Source organism: Mus caroli, unplaced genomic scaffold (assembly GCF_978045245.1).
Source record: "Mus caroli unplaced genomic scaffold, Mus_caroli_1 scaffold_7, whole genome shotgun sequence".
Taxonomy (NCBI): Eukaryota; Metazoa; Chordata; class Mammalia; order Rodentia; family Muridae; genus Mus; species Mus caroli.
This window is the reverse complement of record NW_028227262.1, coordinates 38,329,035-38,337,055: the sequence shown is the minus strand read 5'-3', so window position 1 is coordinate 38,337,055 and position 8,021 is coordinate 38,329,035. Positions and strand designations below refer to the sequence as shown.

Below are 8,021 nucleotides of genomic sequence, written 5' to 3'. Positions count from 1 at the left end.
TCCTTTTAATTCAGATGCTGATAAAACTAAGGGGGAAAAAAAAGCAACTGGTTATTTGACTTCTTTAGCATGAAAACACATTTTCACCACAGAACATCATTTTCTTGAAATGTATCTAGCAATACCTGTAAGTCAGCAAAGTTTCTATTTTGTTAATCAAGCTTTATAAAGGAAATTTGAAATTCTTGTAATTCTAGAAATTCTTCCAGAAAATATAATTTATTATTTCCTCAAGGAAATAACTGACATCCATTCATTTATTATTCAACTTATAACATTTGGTGGTAAAATATAATGGAGTTATTACTCTAGAAATGAAGCTAGCATCCTTATCTAGGGAAGAAAAGATCATTGAAATTAAGTGATTCTTGTATTCAAACAGGGCATAATTTTAAAAACCTTTTATTTAGAACCAGGTTATCTGAAGAAGACTGAGTGTCTGAGAAAATACGGGAAGTATGTTACATAGAAGTTCATGAATTAAATGGATCAAGAAGTACAACTCTCAGAGAAAATAACCTCTAAATGATGAAGAAAAAAATTCAGATCCTCAGATATGTATAGAAAGTGGTGATGTTCCTAGGGTGTTCACAAAACCCAGCACTATGGAACATACTATCCAACATATTACAAGAGTTTCTTTCCTAGGAGCCGAGATGGTCTCAGCCCCTTCCAGGAAGCTCTGTGGGTCTTGTTTTTTCCAGATTGCTTAGCTCTCTGAGAATCCTCTAGGCAACTAAGCTGGTCTCTATCCCTTTCATGTGAATTGGATGGTCCGGGAATCTTCTACAGCTAAGTTTATCTGAGAGTATCTCTCAGAAGTTCTTGCTGCTTGGATCTTTTAAGTAAGGTATCTTAGTTCATATTGTTGTCCCTCCCATGGGGCTGCAAACCCCTTCACCTCTTTGGGTATATTCTCTAGCTCCTTCATTGAGGACCCTATGCTCTGTCCATTGGATGGCTGTGATCATCCACTTCTGTATTAGTCAGGCACTGACAGAGCCTCTGAGGAGATAGCTATATCAGGTTCCTGTCAGCAAACCCTTGTTGGCATCCATCATAGTGTCTGGATTTGGTGATTGATATGGAATGGATCCCCAGGTGGGGCAGTCTCTGGATGGTGAGTCCTTCAGTCTCTGCTCCATACTTTGTAACTCCTTCCATGGGTATTTTGTTCCTACTTTTAAGAAGGATCAAAGTAGCCACACTTTGGTTTTCCTTCTTGAGTTTCATGTGTTTTGTGAATTGTATCTTGGCTATTCTGAACTTCTGGGTTAATATCCACTTAACAGCTAGTGCATATCATGTGTATTCTTGTGTGATTGGGTTACCTCACTCAGGATGATATTCTCCAGATCCATCCATTTGCCTAAGAATTTGATAAATTCATGGTTTTTAATAGCTGTGTAATACTCCACTGTGTAAATGTAACACATGCCCTGTATAGGGGAATGCCAGTGCCAGGAAGTGGGGTGGGTGGGTTGGAGACCTGTGGGAAGGAGCAGGGGATGGGAGTTTTCAGAGGAGAAACCAGGAAAGGGGATTTGAAATTTAAATAAAGAAAGTATCTATTTAAAAAAATAAAAAGATAGGTGCGTGGTACATCTGGTCCATTTCAGGAACTTCCTGAAGCCTTTGAATTGTGTGTTCCTAAGCTTCCCTACAGAACAGAAGAATGTCTCATATATGTTTAGAACATCCTGATTTGTTAGGTACTTCCCTTCAAGACAGAAGTTTTGTTATGCTACGTTTTGTTTTGTTTTCTCTGAAGAAATTGCTACACAATAAGAAGGGACTAAGACAAACAAAAGGGAAATGAAGGGAAATTCATGCTAAAGAAAAGCAAAATTCAGTGAATATGGAGAAAGTTGAATAGAAGGCAAACAGAATATGATAAACTGAGAGACATAGGCAGGGAAACATTCTATTGTGCCTTATAGTACTTAGTAAGAGATCTATCCTAATACCTTTTTTTGTGAATCCTAATACCTTTTTTTTTGTTTGTTTTGATGGAGAAATGTAACCATGTGCACAGCATGCCACAGACTTTGTTGACTGTCTTTTGGACAATAGGGAGACAGTGGAGTGAGAGTGGAAGCTAGCAATTGATGAGCGATCATCCAAAAATGAAGAGAAGAAAAGCATCCAGGGAGCAATCTTGCAAATCAAAACAGAATTTAAATACTGAAGAGAGAAAAGAGAGAGAATGAGGACAAACTATCAAATTTTAATTTTTGACCATGAATTATAGTGTCTTACACTTGGGGTGAACCATTGAGATAAATTGATAGTTCTAAGTAGTGTAATAGAATAGATATATTTTGATCTCAGGCAGAGTAGGAAAGACTAGTTTATGCAAGGAGGTCTTCTGGCTCAGATAAGAGTGGTTAATTCACTTTTTGAAGACCAAAGAAATATTTGCAGTTTTGAAAAAGTTTGAAACAATTACTTTTCGCTATCACTATATATTGACTAAAGTTTCCAAGCTTTGATTCTGAAGATTTTACTCCTATAAGGTAAACTTCAGTTTGTAGATATGTAGCATGATAAGAAGATTAAATACATATATAAATACACACATGTCAGAACAATGTATATTGTTATATTGCTAGAAGAATTTTGAATTATTAATAACTGATTGATGTAAATGCTTTCCTGTTTAATTATCAAGAATTCTACACCTCACATATTAGGATAAGAATATGATCACCAGGGTTTTATGTAATGGCAATATCCCTGGAACATCTGCACTCTAGTGTGGAGACAATGCACTCCCAAACCCCTAAGCCAACTTAATCAGATTCTACACAACACAGGAATCCTTCAAATGGAGGGGAGAATGTCATTGCTCTTTTAATCATCAGATTTTGAGTTTCCTTGAGCCTTTACTAAAAGGCTCTGGTGAGCACTGGTAAACAACAGAATTAGTTTGTCAATAATGAGCGATATCTGAGTGTTTTCAGGAAAATACACTTATTGCCTGTGTTCTCAGAAGTGTGTCCTTTAGTGTCTGAGCTTTGCAGAGATTGTAACTCATTATTTTCTAGAGAAACCCCACTTAAAACTATGTTTCATAAGTAACTTTCAAAACTGATTAGCTGTTGAGTCAAATTAGAGTAGCTCATTTATTTATTTACTCTTTCCTGTCACAGAAGAAACTGGGCTTTGCTGTCAAGAAAAGCATAAGCATTACATCCTGAACAAAAGTGCAATTTAAATATTTATATAAGTATGCTTCATAGTTCTAAAAGCATGGTAATCCAATGTCATCTCCAGGCCTGGTTAATCACAGGGTACATGAAGTTATATAAGTTGTTATGTTTTATCATATTTAATTATGAATCATGCAAAGTCTAAATTAATATACTATTTTATTAAATATTTAAATATAGCATAAATAATGAAGGGCTTTGGTATAGCATTTCATATAGACTTATTATGTTGATTTTTTTTCTAATTTATCTTCTTCCCTTTCAACTTTCCCATGTATAATATCTAAAAACAATTACACCAAACTTGGAAAACTGTACAAGAAATTTTAATACTATATAAATCAGATATTTTTTTCTATTTACAAGATGATAGGTACAAACATTTCATTTCAAAAGATGCCTAAATAAAGAACTATAACATTAATTATAATTAAACAATGAAACAATCATATCTTTAGTTTTAATATAAATAGCTTACTTAAGAAATGGATTGTCAGTCATTTTATTCTATCATTATAATGAGAGATATAATAAAATATTACATGTAACTTCACATGTATAAAACATTTCAGTTGTGGTGGTATACCTTCACAGATATCAAACACTTTTCCTTTTCAAGTTTTCTTTCTTCAGGGTGTGTTGCCCCTTTTGAAGAATAGTACTTTATATTATTTAAATTCTGAAATGCTATGGATAGGAATTCTCAAAGAATTTGTACAAAATACAGTTCTTAGTTCTACTGAGAGAATAGAACAGAAACCTGGTCTCTTCTTTGTTTTGCATTTGTGGTAGAAAGGCTGAGCCCACCCGTTAGCTGGGGTTTTTATTTTATTTGTAATAAAACAACATGACTATAAACAACTTGAGGAGTAAAAGATTTATTTCAGATTGCAACTCATAGGCCATGCTACATTGCTGAGGGAAATTAAAGCAGAACAGGGTAGAACCATGAAGTCAGAAAACAATACCATAGAAGAGCACTGCTTCCGGTCTTGTTGCCCATGACTCTCACACCCTGCTTCTGATAGTACATAGGGTACGTGTTTAGGTGTTGCACCATGTTTGGTAGCAGTATTGGGTTTGGTTCTCCCATATCAATCATTAATTATGACGATTATTTCATAGTCTTGTCACAGACTTCTCTTATTTAGGCACTTCACAATTGTGGTTCCCTTAACTCAGGTAACTCAAACTTGTAGCAACTTGATATAAAAATAACAAGCACAAATTCACCATGCCTTGCTCCGACTGAATAAACATACATTACTATTACAAATCAAGTTAATATCTATAAAAACCATTTCTGTGCATTGTTTAGTATATAAGTGGTAAGACTGAAAATTATAACCGGTGTGTTAAAGGTATTTTAATAAGCTCAAAACATCCTAGTTTTGATTATATTGCTTTTTTGACATATCCTTAAAAGTAAAATAATTAATGAATATAAGCCAGCATGATCTAGGTCCTCAGAGCAATGAAATAGCCCAGGATTATTTTGCTATGAGAACATTAGACTAAAAGTTATAGCTGAAAAATATTGAAGAATTTGTTTAATATCAGCTGTTTTTTAAAGATCTGTATATGTTTAATAAATCTGAATTAGCATATAAGACAGAGACTCAACAAAGAAAATCAAAGAGAAACCATCAAAGTGTGTACACCCTCTATTTTTACCACAGCTGTACTGAGGGAAATTACATTCCTTTTAATTTCCCCAGTGGCAGGCATAAGCCAATGTATTACCTAGACAATTCTTTCCTATGGTTGCTGAACAAACCTAGAGGTTTGCATATATCAATCTGGACTGTTTCATTGTATAACCTAAAGGCCTATTAAATTCCTGGAGTGCAGAGAGTAGAAAGGCCCTTACACCAATACTCACCACTAGCTCTTCCCTAAGGAACTGCTATGTACATTAGAAGGATTTTCTTCCTTAAATCTGAAAATGTCATCCTTAGACTTTACAACCACCCAAGGGAGACTATTAATGTGACTGTTAGCACCATTTTTTCACTTTTAACTTTTCAAAATTAATCTTTTGACAAACTGATGTGGAACATTCAGGAGCAAATGTTATTTTCTGTAACTTTAGCCAGTGTCATGCTTTCTACTTTCAAGTTAATAGTGTCATTTCCAAAGGATGGCATGCCAGTATCTTTTGTATTTTGTTTAAAGACAGCTTAGGCTGGCCTACAGCTTTATATCCTTTTGCCCGGGCATCGCAAGTGCTTAGGACTCCATGCACATGCTCTCACTCCAGGGTTCCTGGCCTTCCTATATACTTTCTGCCTCACTGTCTGCTCATCATGATTTGGAGGACACTAGCAGATTCACAAGTCTGACCCTGACCACAGGGCTTGTCTCAGTTTCCACAGCCTATTGTAAAGGTTATGGGGCAGGTTATCATCTGAGCTGGCATCATGGTCATTAGAAAGCAAATAAGTGACATTGCAAGGAGATCTATGTGTTACTGGGTGTTTCTATCGAAGAGTTACAGAAGGAAGTGGAGCTCATGGCTCAAAGATTTTAAATCTGTGTATGTTTGAAGATTAGAGTGGGAAACACTGGTCCAGAATCTTGATGGATATGTAGTAGGAGGTGTTTTGTGTCAGCTACATCATCCTCCAGTGTGTTGTCAAGGGGAACAAGACCAGAGAGCTTCTACAATAGCCTCCTGGAGCAGCTGCACAAGAGCAGGCCACAGCTTATCAGAGATGGCAAGTTTGGTTCCTATATTCAAGTGCATGATCAGAAAGATGGACCTTGACTATAGAAGGAGAGTTTCTGCTGCTAGGGCTGCTAATGCTGACCAAAAGCAGCTGTCAAAGATAGAGAAACAGTAGCAGAGAAAAGACCAGAGTCAAGGCCCTTCTTAGTCAAGCAAAGAATATTATGAACCCCGAAAAGAAGACCACAGTGTCAGCAGCAGGAGAGAGGGTAATGTGACTTCTGAGCTGGAGCTGTAGGTACAAAATCAGGAGCTCGGCAAATTACCAATGGGCAGAAATGGATCCTGAAAAATTCAAGCCCCTACACTGCTTTAAGAATTTGGGACTCATTTACATTTCAAATGCTATCCCGAAAATCACCTATACCCTCCTCCCCTACCACCCCATGCCCCTTGGCCTGGCATTCCCCTGTACTGGGGCATATAATCTTAGCATTTGAAATTTAAATGAAGAAAATATCTAATAAAAAAAAGTTAAAAAAAAAAAAAAAAGAATTTGGGACTCACATAAGAAAAGAAAATCTTAAATAAGACACCAGGGGACCTGAACTCCTCTGCAGAAAAATACCAAGTAAAGATTCTACTTTCTGTATTGCTGTGGTCTGATAGGGTTGTGGGTGTTATGGAATGGGGAACGTTCATGGGTGGCACACACCCCGGCCTTCACTATGGAGAGGGATCTGTTGGCTTCCTTGCTTCCTAGCTTATGTTGTCTTTTTTTGGAACTGGTCAGCCCAATGCCATCTGCCCTCAAGTCTACCACAGCGTATTGTGTATCCTTCCATCAGTCCCCAGTGCATCCCTGCTGTCCATGAGGTCTCCATCACTGAATCACAGGACAGGGCTAATGTTAGGCAATCAACAATAACAGAGTATGAGCCTTTGTATCTTGTAACTGTTCTTCTATTCTTTTCTAAAGTAAATTAAAACTGTGAGTTGGGGTAAACAATATCGCTTTAATTATGCAGAATAGGATTGCTATAATCTGAAATTGTGAACACTGACTGCTTCTGATCATTACCTTCCTGATAACTTAGTCATTTTATTTTTAAAATATTTTTAAATATTGCACAACAAAAATAAAAGTCTTATATTTTATCACCTTCTTTTAAAAGTGGCTTTCTGCTAGTTTTCCCTTAGGTGGTCATTTTTTTAGAGGCAGAAACTGTGACAGATGATCCAATTCCACAAAACCAAAGCGTGGCCACCATTCTCTATTCAATCGAAAGCATAGTCCATCTGTAAAGCTTTCTCATCATGTGCTTCATGTAGAGAAAGAAACTGATATGTTGTAAACACGCAGCAGTTATTTTCCATTTCTTCTTGTTTCTGTAGCAATCAAAGGTGGGAGAGAGTTAAACATTTATTTACTTGTCAAAATGGACAAAATTTTTCAAAGAGAAAAATGATGTGCCTCCTTAAGCAGTTTAGCAATTTTAGCTATAAAAAAGACCAGAACAAAAAAAGAAATTGATTTCTGTTCAGCCACTTTATTTTATTTTTTTTATTCAATGGGTGGGATTTTTTTCTCTTAGACATTTCTCTCTCTTTCAGATTTAAGGGGTGATTTTAAGAATCATTTTGCAATGTTTCTTGGAAACCTAACATTCTCTAGAAGACAGGCAATTCTCTGCTTGAAATATACAAGTGCTGCAAATTCTCCCAAGCATTGAGATAATCTGGCATTCTGTTTAAATAATCTTTAGTGAAGCAGTCTGTTGAGGTCTTTAAGAGCATGCCTATGGGTGACTCAGTGTATAAGCTGAAATAGAGACACTGGCTATACAATATTGTATTTTTTTAAATAGGTGTGTGTAGGTGTATGCATGTGTGTGTGTGTGTGTTATGCATGTCAGGTGGAGGTCAGAGTATAACTTTTCCATACTGATTCTTTTGTTCCTCCTTGTTTTTTTTGTTTTTTGTTTTTTTTGTTTTTGTTTGTTTGTTTGTTTGTTTTAATGTATCTGCCCTGCTATTGATTCCCAGCTAGTTACCCAACACTCTCCAGCCCACTAATTCTCTAGTCACTTGTTGAATGTTCTTATGGGAGTTCTGGAACTACAGATGGATGACATCACTCC

General features: G+C 36.2%; 1 pseudogene; it reads left to right on the top strand.

Annotated features, from left to right (window-relative positions):
* Positions 1 to 605: 605 nt before the first annotated feature.
* On the top strand, positions 606 to 6,178 carry LOC110295743 (D-aminoacyl-tRNA deacylase 1 pseudogene; annotated as a pseudogene).
* Positions 6,179 to 8,021: the final 1,843 nt, after the last annotated feature.